Source organism: Diceros bicornis, chromosome 14, assembly GCF_020826845.1.
Source record: "Diceros bicornis minor isolate mBicDic1 chromosome 14, mDicBic1.mat.cur, whole genome shotgun sequence".
Lineage (NCBI taxonomy): Eukaryota > Metazoa > Chordata > Mammalia > Perissodactyla > Rhinocerotidae > Diceros > Diceros bicornis.
The window spans coordinates 33,218,710-33,234,773 of NC_080753.1; the positions used below are offsets into that span (position 1 = coordinate 33,218,710).

The 16,064-nt window shown below is 47.8% G+C and overlaps 1 pseudogene; it reads right to left on the reverse strand.

Moving 5' to 3' along the window:
• Positions 1 to 1,907: 1,907 nt before the first annotated feature.
• Positions 1,908 to 4,310, reverse strand: LOC131413292 (heterogeneous nuclear ribonucleoprotein A/B-like; annotated as a pseudogene).
• Positions 4,311 to 16,064: the final 11,754 nt, after the last annotated feature.

The window sequence follows — 16,064 nt, forward strand, 5'->3', positions numbered from 1 at the left end:
CCAGTTCTCCACACATGCCTTTATTTGTTAAAGCTTCTGTTTTTTCAGTCTGCAGGGCTTAGACATTAATAATTTAATTCTCTAATATTTGGAGACTTTCCTAAAAGAAAAATTTCAAGTTTCACTTACAAAATTGACCATAATAGGCAAGAGGAAAAAGATAGCACATAAAGGAATCTCTGATATTTTTCTTTCATGTGGAATATTTTCCTCCTCCTGCTGCTCTTTCCATGTCCCTGGGCCTGGGGGAAGGATGGTTCCCTGGACTATGAGAGAAAAATGATGTGGAAACATCTTCCTTCATCACCTCCCCAACCCTTCAGCTTCTCCTCTGGCTGTGCCCATCCTCCCTCCCCAATCCCTGGCCCAGGAGCCTTTCCTTCCTCCAGCCTCAGCTATAGCCCAGTCTCTCACCTAGAGCTGCTCCTCAGTGGGAAGTGAGCCGTTCCTACCACAGGAGGGCGAAGAGGAGAGAGAGAGGGGTCAGAACCTGGGGCTATGGGAGAAGATGCAGCAGGAATGAAGGAGGGTAGAGCAAGAAGGACTTCCAAATGAGGATGAGATACGCGTGATCAGAAGGTGACTGAGGACATTGGTGGCATCTCTATTTAGGAATGAAGGGAGGGCCTTGGGTGCAGGGGCAGAGAGCATGGGCAGGGTCTGGATGAGGTTCACCCTCACTTTCACCCCTGTCCTTTGACAAAGCCACCTCAGGTCACACCCGGGGGGCCCTTCAGGCCCAGGTGCTCCACCAGGCAGGTGTATCTTGGCTCCTCTCTGGAGAGGACCCTCATGGCTGCCCAGCCCTGGGTGTGTCTTGTCCCCCCTAGGTTGGGTCCCCCTGAGTCCTGAGTCCATCATCAGCCTCTTTGTCTTCCTGCAGGCAAGTCAGCATGGGTTTGGCAGGTAAAGAGTTAAATGCTTGGCCTCTCACAGTGTGACTGCCCTCAGGGTCCTCCTTGTCAGTCACCCAAATCTTGGGGGACACTGGAGAGAGATAGCAGAGAGATGGAGTGAGGGTGGCGCCCCACCTCTGCTTCCTCCCTCCTCTCCTAGTCTTCTTCCACGCAGCAGTGCCTCTCCCTCCCCCAGCCCCAGGACTCCTGAAAGCCCAGGCAGGAAAGGGAGAAGCCCACACCTCTCAGCCCGATGTCTTTCCACAGTGTGCCACTTCCACTCCCATTGCAGTTTTAGGGCCTGCTCAGTGAGAGCCCTGGGCACTTGCAAAAGGTGATCCAGGAATGTTTGTCCTTCAAATATCTGCATGGCTCAGTTCCTCACCTGCTTCATGTCTGCTCAGCTGTCGCCTGAATGAGGCCCATCCTGACCACCCTGTTTAAAATTGCCACCTCTCCCATCACCTTGCATTGATTGTTATTTTTTGGGGGGGGGGGTTACATTTTTATTTCAAAAGCTTGGATGGTTTCAATATCCAGGTCGTGGCAAAATCAGGACACGTCTAAAGTATCTTACATTAGATTCCCAAAAGTTATCACAAAGTACAGTAAAATTAACACTTCCATTACAGGAAACGTATGACACAAATTATATGAAGTTAACAGGTGAATAAAAGGTGATACTGGTTTCCTAAGATACAATTATACAACCAGGGTCCACGGTCCAGGCTGCAGAGCAGCAGCGGGAAGCAGACTCTAATCCGGTTCTGGGTAACCTGTAATAAAGTCAGCCCGCAATACCGCTCTGGCCTGAGACACCACACGCTGCCTAACCAACGAGAGCTCTGGAAATAGTAAACAGGAGACTGAGTTCCAGGGGACATTGTAAATGAGAGGCACATGGGACAGGCCGTAGAAAGTATGTCAAGTTAGATTTGGGACATCATTGTTTGTGTTCACTCGCTGTCCAAACAAAGCATGCGAGGTTGGTCGGGCACTCTTGCCGAAGCCTCAGTGTGGCCTGTAGTTACTCTGACGGCCACCGCGTCTGGCTCTTCCTGTTCTTTGCACTACCCTGACTTCCCCCACTTCCACCGCCACCACCGCTGCCTCGGTTCCCCTGGTTCGGTTCCCGCGGCCCCCAGAGCCATCCTGCTGCTGTTGACTCTTTGGGCTGGGCCACCTTGATGTCACACTTACTTCCACAGATAGTGTGAAACTTTTTCTCCAGAACCTTCACAGGTTCCTCTTCTTTAAAGGTGATGAAAACAAAGCCTCGTCTTTTGTTCGACTTTGGATCCACTGGAAGCTCAAAGGCCTCAATCTCCCCAAACTCGCCAAAGTACACTCTCATCTTTTTCTCAGTGGCTTCTAGTCAGACCTCCGCAAAAATTTTCTTTAGTTGGTCCTTCTTCATGGCCATGGCCTTTTTGGGGTCAATGACATGGCCACCCAACCAGTGCTCCATCCGTCTAGGACCTTCTCCACACTGATTGCATCTTTGAAGAGGATAAACCCAAACCCTCTTGATGGACCAGTGTTGGGATCCATTTTTATTGTACAGTTGACGACATCTGCAAATTTGTTAAAATAATCCTTTAGGTTCTTTTGCTGGTATCCCAGCTCAGGCCACCAAGGAACATTTTTCCCGCGTCCTCCGCGTTCTCGCTGGCGTTGATCAGGTCGCCCTGGGCGCCCTTCTGGTTGCTGGCCGGGGCAGCCGTGCTCCCGCCTCCAGCGCCTGCCGCGGCCCCACTGCCGGCCCCAGCCGGGGACGCGTCCTCAGGGGCGGCCTCGTGTCCCTTCTTGGTGGCGCCCGTTGTCTCCATGTGCTGCTCCTCACCCGCCGCCGACGTGCTAGGCCAGGGCGCGCATACTGCTCGGCCTCCACCTGAACCCCACGGACAGGCGCGCTCGCTCGGCCCGCGGGGTGCGGCCGCCTCTGATTGTTGACTTTGCACAATTTTTTTCTCTGTGTCTCCTGTCACTTTCTAACACACTGTGAAGGTTTCTTTTTCCAAAGATGGCCTCCACAATATCCCCCACCCCACATGCTCTTTTGCAGTGTGACCTCTTCATCTCCTACCTAGAGGCCTTATTCCCCTCCTCTTGGATCTGTGACTAGCTCTGGTGACTAGAACATGGGAAGGTGACACTGCTTGACTTGTGAGGTTCTGACATAAGACGCCTTGTGGTTTCTGTCTTGGCTGCTTGAAACACTCCCTCCTGGAATCCACAGTAGACAGGTGGCGCCCGGCCACCAATTGCCGCTAATGTCCCTTGGGCCAGGCAAAGGAGTCTGCCTGGGTTGCGGGGTCATGGGTGACTGTTACCCAAATCGCAGCCGTGGCTCAGCGGCAGCATGTGGGGCTCTGCAGCACCGACCCGTGGCTGTGGACCCCCTGTCCATTTGGGCTGCTATAAGAGAATACCCATCAACTGGGTGGCTTATAAACAACAGAAATTTATTTCTCACAGTTCTGGAGGCCGAGAAGACCAAGATCAAGGTACCAGCAGATTGGGTGTCTGGTGAGAACCCCCTTCCTGGGTCATAGACAGCCGTCTTCTCACTGTGTCCTCACACGGCGGAAGGGGCTGGGGAGTGCTGTGGGGTGTCTTTTTTAAGGACACTAATCCCATTCATGAGGGCTCCATTCATGATCTAACCACCTTCCAAAGGCCCCACCTCCAAATACTATCACATTAGGGATTAAGTTTCCATATATAAATTTTGGGGGAAACACAGTCTCTAGCACCCCCAAAGTCCTGGCTCTGTCGTCAGGGCAGAAATGATATTTGGGGCCAGGGCTGCAGAGCTCCTAAGTTCAGGGGCTGGGGTAGCAAAGAGTGGGGCCTGACAAGTCCAGTCTGAGGATCTGGGTACTTGGGTCACCAGAGAGGAAAGAGACAGGATCCCAGAGTCCTTGGGCAGCGAGCTGTGGAGGGTGCAGGAACCGCTAACAGGAAATGGGTAGTTGGTCGCCTGGGTCCTATTGCCGAGGTCCTTGTAGCCCAGTGGTGTCCAGCCCCACCACATAGTCCACACATGGTCCTCAGGGGCCTCTTGGCCTGGCGGAGAGGCTCTGGTTGTCTTAGGGGAGGAAGGGACAACTGAAGGCTGTAACAACTGGCTGCTTGGGGCTGGGCTCAGACATGGCCGTGATGTTCTGGCACAGGCAGTGGGAACCTGGAAACCCCAGGAAACTCTGGTTCCTACAGGAGTGGCACAGTGCCTGCCCTTTGCTCTCTATGGCCCAGTACCCAGAAAACCCTCTCCAAACACAACCCCACAGGTGTCCCATAGGCCAGCCCTCCCCATGTCCCTCTCTTCCCTGGCTCCTCCTCCTCTCCTGCTTGTAACCTCTACCCTCTGAAGTCCTTATTTCTGCCCTATCCTCACTTCTTCAGGAACATCGTCTCCTTCTTGGACCTAACACCTCAGGAGCTCCTCTTTCCCCAGGCCCCCATTCCACGTTCTGAGACTCACTGGACTGAGTCCAGCCCCAGAGGCAGCAGCAGGGACACATGATAAGGACTCAGGAGTCCTAGGTCCCATCCCGGGAGACTAAGGGAGTCTAGTTTGTTTGTGGGGTCTATTCTGGACCTGGGAACCAGCTGTTATGGCCTGGAGACCTCACTGTGCCCTGAGGCAGAGTCTACGGTGATTTAATGGGGAGGAAACATCTATGTCAGTATGAATTTGGGAAACACATCACACCCTGAGCCTGAACGAGACAGGGGCATGCCCGTGTGTGCAGAGCCCTGTCCTACTGCTGGGAGCCCAGGGAGACCCTAGGGAGGACCCGGCTGAGCAGGAGAAAGGGGAGCTGGGTCGTCTGTCCTCAGCCCTGTGGCCACATGGGGGCACCACTGCTCCCCTCTCAGATTGTAACTGACCTGCTTGGGAGGGCCTAGGCTATAAGTTGGTCAGACATGGCTGACCTGGTGGCTGGGCATCATGGGGGGAAGAAGCTTCTGAGCAGCCTTGGACTCCACAGGTGTCAAGGTCAGGGATGGGACAGGGCTTGAAGGAGAAGAGAGTTCAGGAGCCCTGTGCCGACTCTGAGGTTTCCATCTCCTCCCCGCGAGCCCTCTCCCAGCCCCTTGATGACAACCGTCCCTGGGAAAACTGAAAAGAAACATATTCTTCTACTCTCTGCTTCTTTACAGTACTCCTTCTTGATGTAGCAACAATAACAACATTTGTATAAATGTTTCTCAGGAAAGATACATCAGAAATTGGTATCATGCTCATGTCTGGCAGGGACCTGAGGAGGCCTGGGGAGGGAGGAAAATTTCCTACCGTAAACACTTTGGAATGTCTTGAATGATCTTTTCAAAATACATTACGTTAAAAATCTCTTTCACTTGCAAGACCCTGTCCACTTAACGTCCATTTTACTCAGATGTGGCTGTGTGATGGGCCCAGATGCGGGCCCTACACTGTGTGGTTCCTCCAGCACGCCAGGGTGTCCATACCTCAGAGCCTTCACTGCTGTTCCCTGGCCTGGCCTGAAAACACATCTCCCAGACAGCACTTCCCTCCCTGACATTCTCTTCAAATGTCCTCACCGAGAGGCCCTCCCTGCACCACCCCTGCACATGGCACCTTCAGCCTCCCTCCACCCCTGCCCTGCTTTGCCTTTGTTCACACTCTGTTCACTAACACACATTTTTACATGTAATTATTTAATTGTTATTGTCTGTCTCTCCTCTAGAATATAAACTTTATGAGGACAAGGATAGGATTTTTCTTTTTTTTTTGCCAGGGAAGATTCGCCCTAAGCTAACATCTATTGCCAATCTTCCTTTTTTCTTTTCCTCACCCACTATCCCCGCAAAAAAACCACAGTACATAGTTGTGTATAGTTGTAAGTTCTTCTGTGTGAACCGCTGCCACAGCATGGCTACTGAGAGACGAGTGGTGTGGTTTTGCAGCCAGGAACCAACCCTAGGCCGCTAAAGCAGAGAGTGCTGAACTTTAACCACTAGGCCATCAGGGCTGGCTCAAGGATAGAGATTTTGATTATTCACAGCTGTATTTCCATTGCCCTGAAAGTGCCTGGTTGTTGATTTTAAAACATTTGTTGAGTGAATGAATAAGTGAATGCACACTCAGACTGACACACTCACAGACATACACACTACCACACACCAACATGGAGATACTGATACATATTCACACAGAACACACTCACATACACACATAGACACACATTCTCACACACACACACCTTTTTTTTTTTGTTTTTAGGAAGATTGGTCCTGTGCTAACATCTGTTGCCCATCTTCCTCTCTTTCCTCTTTCTCCCCGAAGCCCCAGTACATAGTTGTGCATCATAGTTGCAAAGCTGCAGTTCTTCTATGTGGGACGCCGCCTCAGCATGGCTTGATGAGTGGTGAGTAGGTCCATGCCCAGGATCCGAAACGGTGAATCCCGGGCTGCCGAAGCAGAACGCATGAACTTAACTGCCATGCTACTGGGCCTGCCCAACACACACACATACTCTTGAAGCCTAATTTCATTCAATATTATGTTTTGAACATTTACCATGCCATTATGCGTTATTATTTAAAAAATTTTCTCCAAATTATTGTGAAAAATTTAAAACATACCTCATGTTTTAAAGAATAGTAAAACAGTCATGCTAGATTTAATCATCTTAATGTTTTGCCATATTTTATTTATTATATAATAAATAATATTTCTATAATATTTGCTGAAATCCTTGAAAATCACTTGCCAACATCGTGACCTTCATCCCTAAGTAGTTCAGTATTCATCTCTTAAATAATAACCTTTCTTTTTTTTTTATTTTATTTACTTTTTTCCCCCAAAGCCCCAGTAGATAGTTGTATGTCATAGCTGCACATCCTTCTAGTTGCTGTATGTGGGATGTGGCCTCAGCATGGCCAGAGAAGCGGTGCGTCGGTGCGTGCCCGGGATCCGAACCCAGGCCACCAGTAGCGGAGCGCGCGCACTTAACCGCTCAGCCACGGGGCCGGCCCAAATAATAACCTTTCTTTCAAACAATATTATTATTACACTGAAGAAAAGAACTGTAATTCCCTAATACTGTAAAATGTCAAAGTAACATAAAATTCTCTTCACTTTCCTCCAAATGTCTTTCATCTGGAGAAGAGGAGAGCTCAGGATTGCTTGTGCCGTCTCTGAGGTTTCCGTCTTCTCTCTCAACCCCTCTCCCCACCAACACCCCAGGAAACTAAAAAGTAGAAACAATTTCTTCCACTTCCTGTTTCTCAATTTTTTGAATAAAATCATCTCTTATTTGGGAACAACAGCTCAATGTCTACATAATATTCCACAGTGTGGATACGCACATCGGGAATATTGAGACTAGGAGCATAGCTGCCCTAGGTTTTCTGTCCCCCTTAGTAGGGCAGAAGAGGGACCCTCGTGCCAGGGGTCACACATGGGGCCCCAGAAGTCACACTCCAACAGCAGGTGTCAGGCAGACCTGAGCAGGTGTGAGCACACTCCCCTCCCTCAGGGTGAAGAGTGAACATATGCACAACCTCTAGACCCCTCCTCTCCTTCAGGCACTCCATCCCATCATCAGGGGGTCAAGAAATGGTCCACGGACTAGAACCACCCCAAATATCATCTCCATCGACAGAACCCAAGGGAGAGCCCCAAACCCCTGCTCCTCCCCACCTTCATCTCTCACAGACTCACCACCATTATCGGCCTTGAATCCACCAGGACTAATCTCATCATGTCCTTTTCCCTGTATGTGTCAGTCACTAGGTCGCTAGTCACTAGGTCCCCAAATATCCTGTATGCTCATCTCCACAAGGCTCTGTGCACCCCTATTCTGTCTCCGCTCCTCCCCATCCCCAACTCCTGAAACCTTTCCACTGTGCCCCCTGCAGCTGTCAGCCCATGATCAGCAACATCTCCAAAGTGCTCCCTCAGGATGTTCTCTTCACCTCGCAGCTCTGTCAGAAACCTGGGTCTCCCAGAGAACACGGCTCCCTATGAGGTTCTCTCCCACAGGGTGTTTCCTCTCGCAGGGACCTTGTAACCCCTAGGCCTGGAGGTGAGTGGGGTCCTTCCTCCTTGTTGCTGCTCTCAGACATTTGTCCCTCCCTCTTTCCCAAACATCTTCAGGTGTGAGTCTCTTGTCATCTGATTAGAGCTTTCACTCCCCTCATCGTAGGTATTCCCTATGGACCCCCAGACCATTCCCCTCATTCCTCAAGTCTTTTAGCTCCTGGCCCACCATCACCCTCTCCACTAGTGCTATCACTTTGATCCTTGGTGATTTCAACATAAGCTGATGTGGTAGACTGAATAGTGGTCCCTAAAGATGTCCATGCTCTAATACTTGGAACCTGTGAATAGGTTGCCTTACATGGCAAAAGGGACTTTGGTGATACAACTAAGGTTAAGGCAGCCCTGGTGGTCTAGTGGTCAAGATTTGGCACTGCTTTGGCCCAGATTCATTTCATGGTCAGGGAACCCCACCACCTGTCTCTTTGTTGTCATACTGTGGTGGCTGCATGTTGCTGTGATGCTGAAAGCTATACTACCAGGATTTCAAAGACAAGCAGGGTCACCCATGGTGGACAGGTTTCAGTGGGGCTTCCACTCTAAGATAGACTAGGAAGAAGCACCCGGCTGCCAGCTTCTAAAAATTGGCCATGAAAACCCTATGAATAGGAGTGGATCATTGTCTGATATAGTGCTTGAAGTTGAGAGGTTGCAGCAAAAAGACCGGGCAGAGTTCCGCTCTGCTGTCCACAGGGACGCTAGGAGTTGGGATGACTTCATGGCACTAACAACAACAAATTAAGGTTAAAGACCTTAAAATAGGGAGATTATCCTGGATTATCTGGGTGGGCCCAAACAAATGACAAGAATCCTTAAAAGCAGAGAATTTTCTCTGGCTGAAGTCAGAGAGATGCTGCAGAAGAGACGCAGCAGAGGGAAAGTCAGGTTCCAAGTGGGAGAAGGACTGGGTGTGCTGTAGGGGGCCATGTTTGAGGAGCAGAGAGAATTCTCTAGGAGCTGAGGGTGGCTCCTGGCTGATAGTTAGCAAGGAAATGGGGACCTCAATCCTACATCTGCAAAGATCTGAATTGAGACAACAACCTGAATGAGCTTGGAAGTGGTTTTTTCCAGAGCCCCCACTAAGGAACACAGACGTGCCGACACCTTGATCTTAGCCCAGCGAGAACATGTTGGATTTACAACGTACACAACAGTGAGATAATACATGGGTGTTGTTTAAAGCCGCTAGGTCTGTGGTAATTATTTATGGCAGCGATAGAAACCCCCACAGCAGAGAGGATGCTCTCACTCCCTAACTCCTCTCCTCCCTGACCTTCTACTCTGCTCTCCCTGGGTCCCCACTCCCTTGTACCCCCTAGATCATGCCATTGCCAATAACCTAGCCCTTCCATAGTCTCCATTTCATGCTTCCCACTCTCTGACCTTCATCTCTCCTACTCGTCTCCTTGCAGGGTGGCCAAAGCTCTGGAAACACTGATACTATTATTTTATCATATATTTATCATATATCTATTGTATATTGCCCCAGAAATCGCATTGATACCCACAGCATCAATCATGTCCTCCCCCTTAGAGTGGGGGCCTATAGAGGCCAGGTAATAAATGGAATCCTGGACAAAGTGTGGCTCAGGATGGGAACCCTGGGTCCAATTATAACCCAGTGCATTATTGGCACTGATATACTTGATAGTCTATGTAACCTCCACACTGGGTCCCAGGTCTGTGGAGTACGGTCTCTCTTTGTGCTGAAGACCAAGGAAACCTCTGAAACTGGCCCCATCCTGGTCAAATCAGAAATGATACTGTGTCCCAGGGGCAGGTATTGTGGAGGTTTTGCAGGTATTATAGAGGTTAGCACCACCATTAGAGAGACCTGACGGATGAAGGGGCGGTGGTGGTGTTGCCTATTATCTCCATTTAATTCAGCAATCTGTCCCTGTAGAAACCTGATAGGCTAAAGAATGCATGAGCTACTTCAGACTTAACCAAGTAGTGGTCCTGATGCAGCTGCTGTGCTGGATGTGACATCACTGCCAGAGCAGGTGAGTAAGGCCTCAGGCACATGGTATGTGGCTGTAGATTTGGTGAGTGCATTCTGTTTTATTCTAGTTAGAAAAGTGGAGGTGGAATGATTAGCATGCATGTAGAAGGAAGAACAACATTTCTTTCCAGTTTGCCTTAGGGCTCTTTTAATTCTCCTGCCCTCTATAATATAGTCTTTTTTTTTTTGCTCAGGAACATTGGTCCTGAGCTAACATCTGTTGCCAATCTCCCTCTTTTTTATTTTTTTGTGAGCTGCTGCCACAGCATGGCCACTGACAGACGAGTGGTGTAGGTCTGTGCCCAGGAACTGAACCTGGGTCACTGAAGTGGAGTAGGCTAAACTTAGCCACTAGGCCACAGGGGCTGGCCCTATAACATAGTCTTTTTTAAAAAAATTTATTTATTTATTTTTCCCCCAAAGCCCCAGTAGATAGTTGTACGTCATAGTTGCATGTCCTTCTAGTTGCTGTATGTGGGACGCGGCCTCAGCATGGCCAGACAAGTGGTGCGTCGGTGCGCGCCCGGGATCCGAACCCGGGCCGCCAGCAGCGGAGCGCGTGCACTTAACCGCTAAGCCACAGGGCCGCCCTATAACTTAGTCTTAAGAGGACATTCTGGACATTCCGTAGAATATAACATGAGTTCATTTCATTGACAACATCGTGTTGATTGGGATGGATGGGTATGCTGGAGGCCTTGGTCAAACACGTGCACTCCAGAGGGTGGAAGATAAACCTGACAAAGACTAGGGAGTGGCTGCCTCAGTTATTGAGGTCCAGTGGTTAGAGGCATGCAGGGATGTCCCCTCCAGAGTAAAAGACAAACTAGGTGTCTTGTATCCCTCACTGCATAGAAGGAAGCACACTGCCTGGTAGACCTTTTTGGGTTCTGACAACACATTCCACACCTAAGTACATTGTTTGGCCCATACTCTGGGTGACATAGAAGGATGCCAGCTTTGAGTGGGGCTTGGACATGAAAGGACACTGCAGTAGATCCAAGCCATGGTGCAATCAGTCACCATGCATCAGACCCGATGGTGTTGGAGGTGTTAGTGGTGGGAAAGATGCCGTGTGGAGCTAAAGGCAAATACCAGTGGGAGAATCACATGCTGGCCCCTGGGGTTCTGAAGTAAGTCCATGCCATCCACAGCAGAGAAATAACTTCCTTTTAGAAGCAACTTTAGGGGTGTTACTGGGCCCTGATAAGACAGAACGCTTGCCCATGGACACCAAGCAGCCATGTGATTAAAAATGACCATATGCACTGGGTTCTGCATGACCCACTAAGTCATTAATTGGACAGGTCCACAGTAATCCATCATAAGATGGATGTGACACAACTGCGGTTAAGCCTGAATCACGTGTTCACACCCAACAGAAAACATCCACCCCTGAAGAGGCACTGAACAGTCAAGAAGATAAATTGACCTCAACTAGCCTCCATCATTGATCAACCCAGGACTAGCAGGAGGGGACATGAATCGAGTGACCACGATGGCAGAGATGAGACTACATGTAGGTCTAGCAGCATTGACTCGCACTTATCAAGGCCTTCCCAGCTACTGCCACCTCTGAATGTCCATTTTGTCAGCATTAGACCAATATTGGGCCCTAATATAGCACTATTTTTTTAGGTGACCAACTAGCCATGAAGTGAGAAGTTGATAGAGCAAGCCCTTTCCATCCTGGGAGGGCGAGAGGTTCATCCCCACAGGGATAGACACCTATTCCATGTGTGGCTTTTCCTTCCCTGTGCTTAGAACTTCAGCCAGCACCACTATGGGGGCTATTGAAATGTTGGATCCAGATGCGTGGAATTGCTCTAGCACAGTATCCAATTGATGGGTCTACTTCACAGTAAAGGAAGTGCAGGATGGGCCATGACCAGGGGATCCACTGCACCATCCAGGGGCTGGTGGCCACAGAGAATGCTGGACAGGCCTTCTGAAGGCACATCTGAAGCAACAGCTTTGAGGGAATGCCCTGAAGGGATGGGGTTACATCTTTCAGGACACAGTGTATTTCCTGAATCAGAGACTTCTTTATGGTGTCATGTTCTCAATAGGAGAGAACATGGGTCAAGGAACCAAGGGGTGGAGGCAGGAGTGGCCCCACTTATCACCATTTCTAATCATCCACTGTGGGATTTAGTACTTCCTTTCTCCACAACTCTGGGCTCTGCAGGCTCTGTCCACTCTTACAAGGGGACATGACAAAGGTCCGATTGAACTATATATTATGATTGTCACTGGGGAAGTTGGACTCTATGTGCCTGGAGACTATTACTCAAGGGAGGAGTAATTGACCCTGATCTGCAGGAGGGGGTGGGGCTGTGTTACACATGGGGGTAGGAGGAATAAGTGTGTAACACGGGTGATAGGCTTGGGTGCCTCCTGGTTCCCCCTTGCTCCACTGTAACCATGACTGGATGTGTACAGCAACCCAGCCTGAGAACGGTTTGAGTTCCAAGGGCCCAGACTCCTCAGGTATGAAGGGTCATATTGGTTACATCCCCCAGGTAAGCCACAAGGACCCTCACCCCTGTGCTCTGAAATCCATGGCAGCATTTGTGCTGAGACCCTGCTTCCCATGGGCTATTCCCAGACAATGACTGGTCACAGCAGGGACACTAAGGCAGGCCATTTCTGGGAGACATGGGGCTCCTCTCATGGCTGAATGTGGCTTAAGGCCTCCCTATGTCCTTGCTCAATTCACTTAGATTGGCTGATGGTCCAAGATATGTACAATGAACCTGCTCTCCTTCTGACCACCACTTGGGGTCAGACTTGCATCTCAGTCTGCTGCCTCTCCCAGTGTTTTCTGGCTTCTTCTCCATATTCTCTGATGGGTGTTTCCTCTAATAAAATACTGCTGAGTTTAATCCCATTTTGGCATCTGCTTCTTGGAGGACTCGGACTAACAAAATCATTTTCATCTGTATACCAACGACCTATTACTTATTCCATCTTGTAAAATCCGTCTCTTTACCCAACTTCTCTCACCAGCATCTGCTCCATTTTGCTTGTCCTTGTATTATCTCTTTGAGGTAACAGATGTTTGTTGTTTTAAGCCACTAAATTCTGGGGTAGTTTGTTACCAGCAATAGATAACTAATTACTCTCAAGTTTCTGTTAGTCTACATCTCCTATATTTCCTTGCACTTGGAAATGTTCTCTTTCCTCACTGTTTCCAATTCCTCTCCTGTTCTCTCTCTTCTTTTCTTTTGTCTTTTCTCCTTCCTTCCTTCTCTCTCTACCTCCCTCCTCCCTTTTACCTTTTTTTTTTTCTGAAGAAGAGTCCCCTGAACTAACATCTGCTGCCAATCTTCCTCTTTTTTGTAAGTGAGCCGCTGCCACAGCATGGCCACTGACAGACGAGTGGTGTAGGTCCCCGCGTGGGAACTGAACCTGGGCTGCTGAAGCGGAGCATGCCAAACTTAACCACTAGGCCACTGGCCTGGCTCCCCTTTTTCCTTTTAATTATATAAGAACCTAAACATATAAAATGACACTATGTGGTTATGCCAAGAGGAAGCATTATCTGGACCTGTATGCTAAAAGTATAATGCCAACGTATATGGAATAAAAGTGAATGAAGTTATTAATAGAATCTGAAAACAAAATGCCTGGGTGATTCTACAGCCAAGGCAGTGTCTCTCAACTCATAATTCCTCCCCTTAAGCCGAGCTTTTTATTTTCAGAACAACCACATCAGCAACATGAACTCTTACACATTCCTGGTAGAAGTTTAAATTGGTAAAAGCGGGCCTGGCCCTGTGGCATAGTGGTTAAGTTGGCGCACTCCGCTTCAGTGGCCCAGGTTTGCGGGTTTGGATCCTGGGTGTGGACCTACACCACTCATCAGCCACGCTGTGACGGCGACCCACATACAAAATAGAGGAAGATTGGCACAGATGTTAGCTCAGGGCTAATCTTCCTCAAGCCAAAAAGGAGGAATATTGGTAATGGATGTTAGCTCAGGGCGAATCTTCTTTAGCAAACAACAACAACAAAAAATTGGTACAAGCACTTTGGAAATAAAATTAGCATTATCTAGTATGGTTAAAGTATACAGCTCACATAATCCAGCAATCCTACTCCTGATCATACACTCTGGGGAATTTCTTGCCTGTGTGCCCCAGGAGACATGTACACTAATGTTTATGGCAAAAACTGGAATAACCACATACGCATCAATAGGAAAATAGCAAAATTGTGGTATAATCATAAAATGTAAGACTTCAGCAGTAAGAATAAATGGATGACAGCCTCACAAATGAGGGATGCCTCTCCTACATAAAGCTGAGTCACAGAAGAATCCATGTGGCAGGAGTTCACTGTACAGGAAGTTCAAAAACAGGCAAAACTAAATAATATTTGGTTTGGGAATATATACACTTATTGTAAAATCTTTAGAGAGGCTCAAAGGAATAGTAAACACAAGACCAGGGTAGAGGTCACATCTAGGCGATGGGATTGAGGAGGTGCCCACAGTGGCTCATAGCTTCTGTTTCTTACACGAGTGGTGGGTGCCCAGGTATTTACTTGATCATAACTCTGTAAGATGGCATTTTTCAAATTGCAGCTAGTGAACCATTCCTGGTTAATTTTTAAAAAATGAAACAGAAAAGAAAATACCAAAGTTCATTGCAAGGATCCTTAGCAAGAATTAGCCACACTGGAGCAAAGCACAGCCAATATTGTGAACCATGTGAGAGAGCTGGTCGGGATGCCACAACAAGATGCATCGGCTAGAAATGGGTCGTTGGATCCTTTGCTCACTGGCATCTCTACGATGTTCTGATAGATAATCTTCAATCTGATGTCCAAGAGAATTCTATCTTGTGAAGGATTTGGTGTGTTCCTTACATTTAACCTCACACAGAACTGAATTAACTGCTTTTACAGAAGTGAAAATGCACATTGTTGATCAATATAAATTAAACTGGATAACCAGTGATAGAACAGAAAATGTTAACGGAAAACACAATCAGAGCTGCTTTAAGAAAACGTTAGAAGCACATATTAACAGTGCTTTTAGAATCACGTTGGTGTCCAAATCACTGCTATCAAATCTCATTCCAAAACACAGTGAAAGATGTTAAATTTTTATAGGATGCCAACTGAATAGCCAGTTTTGGAAAATTGTTCCAGATTGGAGTTAGCCATTTCTGCCTCTGCATCCCACCAAAACTGTTGTCATGATGCTAAGCTAGGTGTGTAGACTGAGGTATGAGATTCACATTTTTCTAAATGAAAAGCAATTTAATTAGGCAACAATTTTTGAAGATGATGTTGAGTAAGAAAATTGGTATTTTAGGCAATATTTTTGACATTCTTAAAAACTAAATTAGAAAGTTCTAAAGAAAAATGAAGATAGTTATCATTTTAAAGGCATTATTGTTATGGCATCCACTTCTCGGAAGTACAGTTTTTGACTAGCTACTACATGTTTTCAACTTTGTTGCAACTTATTGAAGGGAACGTTGTTATTAAAGCAATTGTGAGAAAAACTTACAAATATTGTTGTATCTGCTTTTCTGTCTCAAACTTTTAATCATTATTTTCCAAAAGAGAAATGTAAGCATTAAAGAAAAATAATTAAAAAAAGAAGCATTGATTTACAAAATCTTGAAACAATATTTAATTTAAATTTTGGTATTAATGTGTATGTAAATTCTTTAATACTCCTCCCTTCCAGAGGTGGAACTTAATTCCCTCCTCTTGAGTGTGGGCTGCCACTTAATGACTCACTGCTAACTGACAGAGTAAGGCTGATGGAATAGTGTGTGACTCTGGGTCTAGGACATAAAACACATTGCAGCTTCCATCTTGGTTGCTCTCTCTCGGATCACTTGCTTTGGGAGAAGCCAGCTACCTAGTCATTAGCCACCTTATGGAAAAGTCCACATGGCTAGGAACTGAGGCCTCCTGGGACCAACCCTGAAGGAACTGAGGCCTCTTCCAACAGCCATATGAGTGAGCCATGTTTCACAGGACGCCTCCAGCCCCAGTTAAGCCATCAGATGATGCAGCCCTGGGTGACAACTGGACTACAACTTTGAGAGAGGCTATGAGCCAGAAGCAC